The sequence below is a fragment of the Ornithodoros turicata genome, chromosome 3, assembly GCF_037126465.1.
Source record: "Ornithodoros turicata isolate Travis chromosome 3, ASM3712646v1, whole genome shotgun sequence".
NCBI lineage: Eukaryota > Metazoa > Arthropoda > Arachnida > Ixodida > Argasidae > Ornithodoros > Ornithodoros turicata.
In genome coordinates, this window is record NC_088203.1 from 23,218,539 (window position 1) to 23,233,805 (window position 15,267).

The 15,267-nt window shown below is 45.9% G+C and overlaps 1 long non-coding RNA gene across 1 annotated transcript in view; it reads right to left on the reverse strand.

Annotated features, from left to right (window-relative positions):
• Positions 1 to 235: 235 nt before the first annotated feature.
• LOC135388299 (uncharacterized) overlaps positions 236 to 15,267 on the reverse strand; it is a 58,162-nt gene continuing 43,130 nt past the window's right edge. The window contains exons 4-5 of the long non-coding RNA XR_010421324.1: positions 3,313 to 3,418; positions 236 to 333 (exon numbers count right to left, since the gene is read on the reverse strand). This is a non-coding gene — a long non-coding RNA (uncharacterized LOC135388299). The remainder of the gene's footprint in view (positions 334 to 3,312; positions 3,419 to 15,267) is intronic.

Genomic DNA, 15,267 nt, shown 5'->3' on the forward strand with positions numbered 1-15,267 from the left:
CGATAGAGGTTATCTCTGGTATCTGCCAGCGGGGCTTTATCTGTTCACAATATCGGAAAGGGTGTGCACGACGACCTGGGCGAACGTGTAGAAGGGAGAGGGACAGGGGAGAGTTCATCCTCGATACGCCACGTGGTGGCTTCCACCTCAACTAATCTGGCTTGTCCCTGAATCTTGCTCATGCCCGTGCAGCTTTGGGAAGGCAGAAGATTGCGGGAGCCCAATAACATAGTAATCCCATATAATGTGCATTTATTTGGGAGAATGCTTGAACACGTGACACCAGAAACCGTGGTCAGAAGTGAGGAAACCTTGTGAAGCCCGCCCAAGTAGCTGAAAAAAGACGAAACATGAATTATCAAAAATGTCTTCTCAAGCTTAAGGCTACTTTGAAAGCCAAATGAAAAACAAGAAAAAAGACCCATGCGAATTGTGGGTCAACAGCCCGCGATGTTGACCCACAGTTCATGTAAACATTTTACACGTCATACCTAATCCTTTATGTAACATGCCAATGATGAGCCCAATGATGATCTCTCGTCCTCAGGAATTCCTTTCATAATTCCTTACCGTTTCACTGGATATCTGCCCGTCCACGTTGTTACTACGTAGTCATACAGGTTCCTGCGGTACGTTTTTATTTTTTTCAAAAGCCTGCGCTTCGGTGACTAGTGGCTGGCTTGTCCCTTCAGATGACGCACCCTTGGAAGTCGCTGAGAAGGCTTGTTAGCTTAGCTCAATTGGTAGAGCCCTGGACCGTCAATCCAGAAGATGTGGGTTCGAGTCCTACAGCCTGGCTAACCTTTTCAGTGACTTTCATCTCTCATCGTTACTTTGTGTCTGTTCGTGTTTTAAGCGCTTGTTTTCCATCTTGTTTGTTAATTAAAGGCATAGTCTGGCAATCCCAGCACAAGTTCGAATGTTTTTTCTTTCTACGGGTAGCGCACACCTTTATTTACCGAAACCTTGCACCACTTTTCGCTGATTTTAGCTGTATATATGATTCATTACAGGCATTACAAAGCATTGAAGTCTACGTGGTTTCAAATTCGCGCCCAGAGAAACGTGTACGCGACGTTTCGTGTGGTGACATTGCGACAATAAGAGGGCGTTCCTTTGGGGCAAGGCCTCGGTCGCCTCCGCTGCAGAATGCTACGTCCACACTACATCATCGAAAACCGCATACGCCGGGAACTCCTTCACCGCTTTTACGGCTTTCGCAACCCTCTCGTCGATGCTCCCAATGCCGGAAATGCATACACTACCGTCCTCCGCTTCAAAAACTGATCGGTTTCATTCTTCGAACTGTACTCAAATTCCTCATGTGTAACACGTATAATGTATTTATGATAAATCAAGGTAACAATTGCAGACCACGCATTTATTACGTTTTATACAGCAACCTGAATAGCGATGCCCGCTGCGCGCAGCATACGGCATACTGCCATAGGCATGCATCTATACATGTCAGCACATAGTCGACAGACACTTACTTCCTCGCCTTCTCTCAGCAGATGCTGTGATGTGGTCTACATATTTATGTTTCTGCTCTTGTGCGTTTGCTTTCGTACATTTATCGACACCATAGACTCGTGATTATAATTTCATAGACAAGGTTACGCGTCCGCCATGTTAGTTGTCTCATCTGCTGCTCTTCCTCCCCAGCATTCTCACACGCGGAGCGCGCTGATCGGGCCCGACTCGCGACTTTTCTGGCGCTCCCGTCGAAAGTAGAAGCAATCTCTACTCTCGCGTCGCGTTGTCCGGCGCCTTTGCGGCTTTCCCGGCTCTCGCGCATTGCTGTGTGGACGTGACAAGTTGTCCGGCATTGCCGTCGTTCGCGGCTTTCAGTGTCGTAGTCTCAATGTAGCACAAGTCCTTGCGTTCCACAGTAGAGCATAAGTGAAGGGGGCGGGGGAAAGGACACTGACACGTCGCCATCCATGCGCGAATGTCACACGAGCGGATGAGGAAATTCCACTGCCGGAACCAGTTTGAGCCTCATCGTGGGCGCAGGACCACTGCCCTACATGAACTCTAAACATGACGATTAAGAGCTCAGCAGGTTACTGGAGAGCTGTTTGTAGTGAAGTGGTCCTGCCAGAGATATGTATCCAGTTGTCCCCCTGTCGCACCGGCCATGTTTTCTTCAACGATGATTGAAACTGAGGGCCATTTAATACGCACGTAGCGCCATCAAGCGTGTAGCTCGTCAACTTCTCAGGGAGTGTTCGAGCCAGTGGACCCCGACAGCTGGACACATTACACGCCTCATGGCGCTACGTGCATGTTCAGTGGCCGTTGGTTAAGACTACCTTCAGTGGCCGTTGGTTAAGACTACACGTGTGACAGGGGTGTAACGCCAGGGAGCGAACTTTAGCTTTAAGCGTTGTAGGGACTTATCAAAGCCTTTGAGGCCGCAGCGCAGTGAAGCGCAAGAACTTGATAACCGCGCTATCAAGATTCCGGAGGGCGTCGCGGCCGATGTTGCTCGAGCATTCTGGATTACACACGTGCACTCGCAAGAGGGCTCGGAGGCGGAAGAACAGAGGATAAAAAGGCCCACACGGGTGTGTTTGTGAAATCCCCTCGGGAGCAACGGCCGGAACGGTTCCGGTAAGGTTTGCTGTGCGACGTTGAGGAGGAGCTGGCCGCGGGTAGAATGGTCAGGTCACCAATAAACCTTCTTTGCTGCTTAATAGTTCTTGTGTAGTTCTTCTGGAGGGAGACTGACTCGGGGAAGCCCCGAGAGTGGGACTGTCGGCCGGCAAAGGCTGGGACGGTGTTTTTTTTCCACAGCGTAATGATGACAGATGAGCTTCATATCTTTAAGGCGCCTCTTTTCCAACAAACAAAATTTTGGAGTATAGTATATGGCCGTAAGAGAAGTTCTATTGGTTATCGTATTCGATCTTGTCACTCACTTTCTCGAGAATGCAATGAAATTACATTTACCATGGCCCAAATTCAATAAGCAGTCTCTCTTAACCGCTGTCGGTCGCACACAGCACTGTGGAGGAGAGCGTCCTCCACTTGAAACTTCTGTACGCCTTGCACTGCATGTATCCTAGAGACCGTATGGAGTTGCCATTGAGACGTTGAAGTATTATGTAACCCCGTTTATAATCTTCTTTATTATTCAATTCGATCAATATACCCTCCACCTCCCCAAAAGTGATCTAGTTTCTTGTACATGAACATTGATGCATGACTAGATGTAGCTTTTAGTATGACTAGAATGGCGCCTTAACCTGTCACGAAGTTGCAAACATCGTAGTATTTGCGTAATAAAATATTTATTGTCATACTTACTTGACTGAAGAAATCCATCGGGATATCAGCGACACTGCCCGTCTCGACAGTGTCCGTAGCTATAGTAGAACATGTTACTGTATCTTGTGTGCTGGGTACGCCCTTTCTGAAAGGTTGATTCTATTTTAGCTTGAGTGGTAGGAATACGGTCCCTGAATGAGAGACCGTGGCAGTAGTTTCCTAGTCTATACTGGTTCTCACAAGCATACCGATTCGGTGGTCTTTACAAACTACATATTCGTTTTCCTTATCTCCTCATCTAGTGGAAATTCCGTGCACACGTAACTACGACCGTCTGCTGGATCATCCATGATCATCTCGAGGTTATGGCACCATGCCTCAAGTAGTCTCCAGAAAAGCAGCAGTGCATCGCCAAGCACCCGGTGAAAACGCACGGCAGTCATTTCGACGCATCGAGAATTTACAGTGTTTTTGTAGGTCGTTAATCAACGAATAAATCAAAGTTTTATTCACTAAACAATTTTGATAGAGAAGTGGGAGAAAAAGTTGTTAGTTGTAGGGTCCCGAGGAGACATCGTGTACATCCTGACATTGGGGGAGAGTTATGACCACGAGAGTCCATCTATCTTCCAATTTACGAGGGGTGTTCAAGTCAAACCGGGACTTTTCATTTTTCGCAAAAGCAAAATGAACTTACAGGCAAGAAATTAGTTTTATTTTTCAACGAAATGTCCAGCTGCACTAATGCACTTGTCCCAGCATTTCACGAGGGCTTGGATGCCAGCCGCGTAGAAATCCTTACCGGCGCGTAGCGGCCATGATCGGACCGCGTTCTTCACCACGTCGTCGGAGCTGAGGTGGCGGCCCCCAAGGAACGCCTTCAGTGGCCCGAAGAGGAGGAAATCGCTGGGGGCGAGGTCTGGACTGTAAGGGGGATGTGGCAGCAACTCCCAGCCAAGTAAAAGGTGTATGTCGTGAGATGCGCGGTATGCGGGCGTGCATTGTCCTGTTGGAGGAGGACTCCTTTGGTGATGAGGCCCGGCCGCTTTTGCTTCAACGCCTTATGCACATCCCTGAGAACCTGGCAGTAATATGCACTATTGATGGTGGTACCACTGGGCAGAAAATCAACATGAACAACGCCAGCCTTGTCCCAGAAAACAGCGGCCACAACCTAACCCGCAGACGGGGTGCTTCGGAACTTCTTGAGAGCTGGCGAGCCCGCGCGTTTGATGCGCGTTTAGGCTCAGGAGTGAAATGGTGCACCCACGTTTCATCGCACGTGATGATCCAATCAAGGAACGGCCTTCAGTATCGAAACTGTACCTTAGCTCTTGGGAGATTTCCAGACTTCCCTGCCGGTCAAACACGGAGAGCTGCTTCGGGACCCAACGGGCACTAACTTTCCGAAACTGGAGGTGTTCATGAATGATAGTGTTCAACGTTCCCACAGAAAGGTCCGTCTTTCGAGCCAATTCGAGACATGTTATCCGTCGGTCCTTGAGGATCAGGCGCTCCACAAGTTATATGTTCTCAGGAGCTCTGACACTGGGCTCTGAGCCGGCCCGGCCGGGATCGTCCTGCATTGATGTATGACCATCTCGGAACCGTTTGCACCACTCAAACGCTTTGCTGCGGCTAAGTGTATCGTGGCCATACCGAGCCTGAAGTCTTCTGTGAATTTCAGATGACTTTACGCCTTCATTCACGAGAAACTTCATGGCAATTCGCCGTTCGATGTGCGCGCTCACCTCGTTGTCGGCCATCTTGCCCAGCCCGTGTCTTCTGTTTTGCACAAACTTTGGACCACCACGTGGTGAACGCGGAGGCCTGTTGCGTGTGAAAATGACGAAAAAAAAAAGTAGCGCGAGCCATTGTACACTCAGGAGACAGAAAGTCCCGGTTTGACTTGAACACCCCTCGTAGGAGCCGTGACCGGAGGAAGGGCCGTGCATTCCCTTCTCGCGCTCGGGCATGCAAAGATGAGTCCTACACAATTATACAAGTGAAAATATCTTATTAGAGCCAATGGTGCTGGGGAATTGTGCCTAATGCCAATCAGATGAAGGAGGAAAACCCAAAAGAAAGGCCTTCATAACCTGAAAAGGAGACAAGGCAATATATATATATACATATATTATTATTATTAAACACCACCCACAACAATCACATGTGGGCCATCCATCGCGGTATCAATCAACACCCGCTGGCCCCAGTGAGTCATCTCACTTCCCCTACAGAAAACGTACACTAAAGAATCAACCGCAATGCATACACGGCTGTACAAAGAAAACTACTTTATTTTTCAATCAACATAAGGTTCAATCTTTCAGACACAATTTTTGATGAGCCGGAGCGCCCATATCAAAACTAGCAACATTTATTGTGCATCAAGGGACACAGCTTTTAATTAAAGGCGATATTCTGAATCAGTATCAGTATAATCAAAATTATTTTTTATTAAACTTTTATTATAAGAAGTCTCAGATTCTTGTACGTGACCACCGTCATTGTGATGACAATTGTCCACAGCCAACGATGTCATAGTGGGGACACAACTTTTAATTTAAAAAGTTTCTTATTAAGTGACAATACAAGTGCTGATAGATGTAAGGAATTAACCTAATTTTGAGCACAACGAAGAAGACACATCTAAACCAACAAAACTGGCACCTTCTCCAACACACAAACCATTGAGAAATGTAGGAAAATAATATATCAACTGAAACACCACAATATTAACTAAAATCATCCTCACAAACGAACGTTACAAAGCTTACTTTGTTTTACGAATCCATTGAGGTAACCACACTAACACATAGTAATATACATGACAGAAAGGAAAACCAAGGGGAGCTCATTTTCTCACTCTTTCACACTCTTACCTCAAAACGGGCCTGGAAACTTTCTGTCTATATACAGCCAAAGCGAAGACATATTTTAACTGCGCATGCCTTGTTTCTCTAGGACAGAACTTTTAATTGAATAGTTTCAATCTTCTTGTATGTGACCAGCGCAGACCTAAGAAAATACTTATTCATTCAATTCTGAAGAACAGAGGAACACATCAAGAATTATATCAAAACAATCCACCGCCAGCACTAATCGAGGGCAAAAATGGGAGCAGGCAACGATGTCAGAGCGAACCGGATTTCTCAGCGTGAGCCAAACTTGCACGTTCTCCAACACGATGTTTATTCACGAATTTACGATGTTTATTTAGGAACCTCCAACAGGCAAACAACAGATACATGTAAGGAAAGCACCATAACGTTAATTAAAATCCCTCTCGCGGCCTCAGCTACGTGAACACTATGAGAACAATTTTCGTTCTATCAAACAGATGCTGCAAAGCTTACTTTGTTTTATGATTCCCCTGGAAGTGCCCACACTAACACATAGAAAATAGACATGGTAGAAAGGCAAACCAAGGCCAAGCTATTTCCCGCTTTTTCCTTCTTTCCTGGAGGCGGGTGGGGACATTCTCTCTTCCGCACATACATTTTCCTTCTTACCTCAAAACGGATGGGGGGACATTTTCTCTACCAAAGCCGATTGCTGTGATGCCTTTCTAAGTTTGCAGAGAGACGATATTTTTTTTATACTAATTGAACGATTACCACAATTAGATGTAAGGATTCTATGCTCACATTATTCAATTCTGAAAAAGACATAGTGAAAGCACGGAGAATCACAATTGTTGGTTCTTCTCTTTTTTTTCTAGCTCATCTTTTTTTTTTTTTTTTCACCCACAAACGCGTTTTGGAGTAGCCAGTTCTGACTGGGTCGGGACTAACCTCTCCATATTTTTTCTTTTTCCAATCCAATCCAATCATCATAAACTGCAATCATCATCATCATCTTCATTCAATGATAGAAATATTATGCTAATATCATCTCAACGAAACAATACTAAGCCAATTTATCAAAACAAGAAATAATTAAAGCAACGATCATTACAAATTTAATAAAATAGCTTTCAATATTTTATTGTGTTTGAAGCAGAAAGTTGTACGTGCAGCTGGCAGATGAACCACAAAGAAACAACACAAATATTCGTCTCAGTGTTCTTAAATGGAAGTTAACGTAACAGTTTTGTGCAGCCAAACAATCATCAGACACAACTCACAATCACATTTTCACATTCTGTATACATAATAGCGAGTTGATGCTTTCCCAACACAGAATATTCGATTTAAGATCATTACTTTTTTATTAATGTCAATCCAGTGAACACCTGAAACAAAGACATCTTTTTTTTTTTTTTCACAACAGGGACATGGCACAATCATTTTCTAAGCAAGTGGCGTACATTCAGCAGATGCAAAAAAAAAGCACACACACATTTCGTTAACATACAGGACCAAGTAGAGGGATCCAAAAACTAAACACAAGAAGCTGAGAGGGCATGCTTTCTAGCCGAACTCCGCCAACCATAAACTGTCTATATACACAGCAATCATACACACATAATCATTGAAAGCGTGTACTTTTCTTACACGAAGACGTTTCAAATTTTTTATAAATCAGTTTTCTTAATTCTCAATCCATGAATGTTGGGTGATCTCACAAGCACGACATGGATGGGAACTCAATGTTTAATTAAATTCTCAGCCTGCTAGCCTAGCACACGGAAGAAGAGGTGCATGTCAATTTGAACGACTCTGGAAGTGCGATCGAAACATCAGTAAGGCCACAAAACTTTAACCAATAAAATGAGCACAGGTATGGCTTAATTAAGAGTAGAAGCACACTGGGGAGCAGTACAAACAATCACTCTACAAAAGAAACATCGTCGAAGAGATGGTCGGATTTTGTACATGTTACCATAAGTCATGGGAAGGTATGATAAGTACATGCTTCGAAAAAGAGTCTCGAGACGATTAGATTATCACTGTATTTCGATATGTCATATCATGTGAAACAAGTAAGAGTGAAAGTGGAATGAGTAAGACAGTAGTTGTGGTTTCTCCTTCCAGATGACGCGCCCTTGGATTGCCTTGTGTTTCGGGAGCGTCAGGAACGTCCCGGCGTGTTGCCGAAATGTTTTCGACGTCGGGTACCTTCACTTACGCGCGTCACGCAGATGACCCCTTCTTAAAGTTTGAATAATTGGTTAAGCAAATTTGCTCCGAATGATAATCGTGATCATCAATACCCCCGGCAAGGAGAATTCACATTGTGTGTATACAGTACATCAAAATTGTATCAAACTCTTGACCCCTATCGTTAGTGATCGATTGAAAACTATGTAGTAAACTACTTCTCGAAACATTCGTGTGCCCATAAGTATCGCTCAGCTAGCTAAAGCCTGCCCATTGTGAAAATTACACTCTCTGAAACAATGTTCGTAAATTGCAACACCTGATCACATTTTAATTAAACGCTTACTGATGTGTGACAGTCTTCACCTTCAGACTTCTCCTGGAACTGTTCCGACATATGGGCGTGTCTGCGGGACGTCCGTAATATGTCGAATGCAACATAATATTTACTAGTGGTTACGAAAAAAAAGTTTAATATAGTTTATTCTACAGTCGACCCTATCAGCCGTCGTCCTTCAAAACGCTTATTTTACAAAGCCGGACGACAATTTTGGCACACACACAAAAAAATCAATACGATTAGCATTTGATGTATAGAGACATTCAAACATGCTGTATGGGCCGTCTGACTATGCAGGAGTTTTTAATCTGTATCTCAGAAAATGCCAAAATTGTACAAAACTGTGAGCAGTTTTGACTGCAAAAACCGTAGCAAGAAGTGATCTTTGGTGTACAGTTTGCACTTGGTTACCTCATTATGAGCTATAAACCTCTACGATTAAAGTACACCCTTTGGATGTCTTCCATTTGTAGTGCCTGTAACCTATGACACCATGAATAGGCTCAGAGTTTTCTGTACGACTTCAGGAAATCTGTGGTACATTTTGTGAATTGGATAACCAATCTATGTTTATGTGTGAACCGTGCTGCTTCTAATGAATAAGTTTGCAAAACCAATATTTGCTTAGAAATGTTACAGCGAAATTCGCTTGTCTTTCACTTGAGCTGCTCATCCCCATTGTATTAAATAAAACATTCGGCTGATAATTGTGGTCCGATATCATACTTGACTCGATTGACATTCGTTCTTCTCATATCCTTTGGGCGTTGATGTTGTAAAGAACATGTTTCTCTGTGCTCTAATGTTGACACGAGGGGGAGTTTATGGACGGTGGGGAGGTAACAGGGTAGAAAGCTCTTTGGCAGTCCTCTCCGACTCGACCACTACATCTCCATGCGATTTACAAAGGATATGTGCACGTAGAGCGGAATATTAATTTCCAGTCAGCAATTGGACCTAATTGTTGTCCTCACTCCATCCGTAGCATGGTAAGCACACATTTCAAGTCACTATTCGTGCTCTGTTTTCGTTGCGATGTGTGGAATTCAGTATAGCGATTATGTTATTACAAAAGAATCTACACTTATTCTTTCGATTATACACTTGTTTATTTTCATATATATTACAACTGTCCTATTCCAAACTTCGAAGTTTTTGATTGCTGTCTTTGTCTTGAGTGATGATTTGAAAATACATTATATTTATTTTTTTATATTTTTTTGGTACCCTCAGGGCATAAGCTTTACAGAGGGGAGTGGGACAAGAAACTAAAGAAGAAACGACAGGCACATACAAGGCAATTTCAATCATAACATAACATAAAAATGCAAAAAAAAGAAAGAAAAAGGAAAAAAAAAAAACACGCAAACAAGGTGGCCTAGCAAAACTAATCACTTGCAGAGTAATGAATTGCTACTGATTTCTTGAAGAGTGTAATGTCAGTTATTGATGTTAATGATGATGGCAGTTGGTGCCACTGAAGCGATGTTCTAGGTATGAAGGACTCAGAAAACGTTGTGGTTGCACAGCGATGAATACCCACTTTCTGGCTATTATCGACGCGACACGATATGTAATGAGGTTGGAGAATAAGCGATTCCTTCAACGAAGGGTTGTGGTGATAGATTTTATGAAAGAGGTTCAGGCGACTCAATTTACGGCGCACAGACAGAGGTGGGATATAGAGGCTACTTTTCATTGATGATACACTAGCGGTGCGATTGTAATTGCCGAGAATGAAACGTGCTGATCGATTCTGAACAGCTTCAATGGCGTGAACGAGCGATTCTGATATGGGTCCCAGATAGCTGCCCCATATTCGAGTTTTGGTCTAATGAGTGGTTTGTACAGTGTTAACTTTAGATGAAGAGGTACTAGATAAAAATTACGTTTGATGTAACCCAGAGTGCGATTGGCACTACTGATAATGTGTTCAATATGCGTGCGCCAAGATAAGTCCGATGTGATATGAACGCCTATATATTTATATGATGAAACGTGTTCAAGTATGGTGTTGTTGATGCTGTACTCTGAATAGTTTGAGGTTTTGCGGCAAACTCTAAGGTGTTTGCATTTATCAATATTGAGCTCCATATGCCATGTGTTACACCAATCAAGGACATTATATAGTAGTTCCTTACGATGGGTCGCTTGAATCCTGCGTCGATTAATAAAGGTGATATGTCTTTGCCTTATTTGTAGCGTTTTTTGTGACCTGCATTTAGTTGCCATGAACTTGCAGAATCTCATACTGATGTTTCCCGTTTTCGTATATATATATGTATGTTTCGTGTTGTGGGGGGCGCTGATAACCCGGCAACTTCCGCGCGATAGCGCAGATAGCGGAAGAGATAAAAGAGCGAGCGCTCGGGAAAAGAGGAGATTCGTGCGGCATGCAGGCTGGCAGACGGTCACAAAAGCGAGGAGCGACGAAGCGGGCAGACGGCCAGCAGCTCTGATGTAAGGCAATAAACCTTGTTTCTTTTGTTCAACTGCTGTGTCAGTGTTCTTCGGGGTTACGGCGGGGTCGAATACGGAACCACCCCGGGTTTGTGGGCCGAGGTTCCCACAAAATTGGCGCCCAACGTGGGGCGCCAATTTTGTGGGAACCTCGGCAAGCAGCAACCTTGTGGCAACCTGTGGCAACCTTGTGGCAACCTGTGGCAACCTTTTCAAGCAGCACGCTGACATCACCTGAACGAAATTACACCGTGACAGAGAAAGAATGCCTGGCTATCACGTTCGCACTGAATAAGTTTGACATGTACCTGGATAGTGCGAAATTTGCAATCCAGACTGACCATCAGGCACTCGCCTGGCTGAGTAGATTGAAAAATCCCGCCGGAAGACTTGCACGTTGGAGTCTGACGTTGCAACGGTACGACTTCTCGATCGAATATCGGAGGGGGACCTCTAACAAAGCGGCAGATGCGCTGTCTCGAGCACCTCTGCCCCTGGAGGACGTCGTTACCACGCAGGAGCTCGTAGCCGCGGTTGGACAAGCCGGAACGGACAGCTCGTCTCTTCGGTGTCAGCTCGGATCTGGGATCGACTGCTGGATGTCTTTTCGCGGTTTGGATTCCCGGACCAGCTTATCACGGATAACGCCTCGTACTTTACAAGTAAGGTGTTCGTCGACACATGCTCGGCATTGAGTATCCGACACAAGAAGACGTCCCCCTATCACCCCCAGGCAAACATAACTGAGCGGGTCAATAGGAATATCAAAATGATGATGGTAACACTTACCAGCAGGCATAAGGATTGGGACGCGCGTCTAACGGAGATTGGCTTCGCCACTCGTACGACGGAAAATAGGTCTACTGGGTTCACCCCTGCCTATTTGAGTTTTGGACGGGAAATAGTATTCCCACTCGAAAACACGCTACGAACACTGAGGGAACAACCCCGTCGCCCGTATGCACGATATGCGGAAGACATTCGCAACCGTCTCTCAACTGCAGTTCGTTGTGCACGTGAGAATCTTGAGGTCGCACGACTGGAGCAAGCATCCCAGTACAACAAGGGTCGACGCCAGGTAACATACCGCGTAGGAGACTTAGTCCTGAGGCGGACGCATCCACTTAGCGACGCGGCGAAGGCCTTCGCAGCTTCTCTCGCGGACCGATGGGACGGGCCTTACCGGGTAAGTGCGCAACTTACACCCGTAACTTATAGACTTGAACGTTGCAGTACAAGCGAGGAGTCCGGCCCAGTTCACATCACAGACCTCAAGGAGTTCATCGATCGCATCTTGGAGCAAGATGAAGGGCAAGAGGACTCCGGCACAAGTTCGTCGCAATCCCAACCCTTCCACGGCCCCATCGACACGGAGTCGCAGCCCGCTGAAGATGGGACAGTTCGGGGCGGGTTACAGGGGTCTCCTCGTTATAACCTCCGCCCTCGTAGACCTCCAAGGTGACGCTTTTTCATTTTTTTTTCCTGCAGATGCCACGACCACCTGCAGCAAGAAGCCGTTCTCGACCCCAACAACGGCACCGATCTCAGCGATTCCCTGGGAACTCTCCTGCTCGGAGGCCTTCCCCGTCACCCAGATCCCCAAACAGATCAAATAGACACCCCACCGAGCCTCCAGCGGTGTACACGGAACAAGAAAGAAGCGTCCTTTGCCCCTTCTGCGGTGTTCCACTGATCCACCCTCCGACCCATAATGCGGAAGCCCTTTACCTGCATCGTATCCAACAAGCCACACAGCAGAGGGCAGCAGCTAACAACGTGGCCTCCGCTCCTACACGTCGGGACATAGTCGCTGCAGTGAACCTACTTCGGCAGCTGGCCCCCCAAGTTCACGCTCGGCCATCCTTCTCACCGGACCCTGAGGATATAATCCTCGACCTCCCCGAACTTCCGGACATTTGCCTCAAGGGGGGAGAGTGTGGGGGGCGCTGATAACCCGGCAACTTCCGCGCGATAGCGCAGATAGCGGAAGAAATAAAAGAGCGAGCGCTCGGGAAAAGAGGAGATTCGTGCGGCATGCAGGCTGGCAGACGGTCACAGAAGCGAGGAGCGACGAAGCGGGCAGACGGCCAGCAGCTCTGATGTAAGGCAATAAACCTTGTTTCTTTTGTTCAACTGCTGTGTCAGTGTTCTTCGGGGTTACGGCGGGGTCGAATACGGAACCACCCCGGGTTTGTGGGCCGAGGTTCCCACAGTGTGTATGTTCTTAAAGGTCGTGCAAGAGAGTATTAGGTGAAAATTGTCCAGTGGTTCAAAACAATCGATATGGTCGTTGAGTTTCAATAAGTGACGGTACTTGAGATGTCATATATATGTCTGCTCATTCGACATCATTGATCCATGTGATTGCACCACCTGGTAGACGAAAATAATTGTTTATGCTTTATAGTGGAACATATCACGTGATAACATTTTTTATGTTTTAATGCTTGCCATGTCAATAGAGAGATGTACGAGGGTGGTTCCATAAGTTTCCGGCCCGACCAACTTTTAATAGTCATAGGGACGAAACAAGTGTATCACTTTTCGACATGGTCACCCTTAACTTCGATGCACTTTTGCCACTTTTCAACCGGCATTCTTATACCCTTGAAAAAATATTCCGAAGTTTTGTCCGCAAAATGCTGGAAAACTGCCTCTTACACCTCACTATCGTTTTGAAATCTCGGTCCTCTGAGATCCCTCTTCAGGTTTGAGAACAGGAAGTAGTCACTCGGTGCCAAGTCTGGACTGTAAGGTGGGTGGTGGATTTCTTCGAGCCGCACTCCTTCAGTGCAGCCTTGGCAACAGAAGCCGTGTGGACAGGGGCATAGTCCTGGAGCAGCCGGACACCTCGACTCAACCTGCCGCGCCTCTTTTCCTTGATGGCGTCTCGCAGTCGGTGCAGGAGTGAAGCATAACAAGTCGCATTCACTGTGGTGTTCCTCTCTTTGAAGTCGATGAAGAGGATCCCGTGTCAATCCCAAAATATTGTTGCCATGATCTTCTTTGTGGATTGTGTGACCTTGGCTTTTCTTGGGGGTGCTCCTCCTGGTTTGCGCCATTCCATCGACTCCTTTTTCGAAAGGGGATCATAGTAGAGCACCATAGTCTCATCCCCTGTGACAATTGACTTCTATTTCTTCTTCGTTCTCTTGACAGCGCTCCAAAAACTCTTTGGCACAGACGACGTGCTGTTGCTTTTGAACTGACGAGAGAAGTCGTGGCACCCATCTCGCACTGACCTTTTTCATGTGAAGGCCCTCGCCGATGATGCGAAAAACGGTTGTTTTGGAAAGCCCCAGCCTTTCTGAGATTTCCTTCACCTTCAGACGCCTGTCGCTAAGCACTTCCTCCTCGACAAGAGACAAATTTTCGCGTCTCACCACTTCCACTGGACGACGATTGCGTGGATCATCTTCAATGGACTCTCGCCCCAGTCGAAACTGCTTAGCCCAGTCTTTTACAGTTGTGTACAACGGAAAGGCTTCCCTGTACACGTTGTCCAGTCGCGCCTTAATATCTTTAGGCGAAAGTCCATCTTTTGTCAAGAATTTTATCACAGCGCGGTACTCGATTTTTTCCATTTTAACTGAAGAGTGTACCCTGGCTGTTTGGAATGCTGCTCTCCAACCGGCAAAAGCATGGAGAGGATTGAGGGTGGTGCTCCGGCCCTCCAACAGATGGCGCCACGCGTCTTTAATCGCATTTTCAAATTCGCCCGCATTTTCTACCTCGGGCCGGAAACTTATGGAACCGCCCTCGTAATTTCAACAGATCCACAATGAGTCCTAGGATACACACCTCGTGTATGTGGTAATTTGATCTGACTGGTTCCTTAATGAATGCAACACCATTTGCAACAAATCCAACTACGTCTGACTTCGACTACACTCTTAAAAATGAACTTCACCGCATAGCACGCTCCTACCCAACCATCATCTCGAATGATATCGTTATCAGCCCTGATTTGTTGAAAACCGGGGGCGTACGCCTTTTTTGTAACACTTATGCTGTTCATAATTGTCACAAAAAATGTGTACGCCCCCCGTTTTCAACAAATCAGGGCTGATAACGATATCATTCGAGATGATGGTTGGCTAGGAGCGTGCTATGCGGTGAAGTTCATTTTTAAGCGTGTACTTCAGTTCT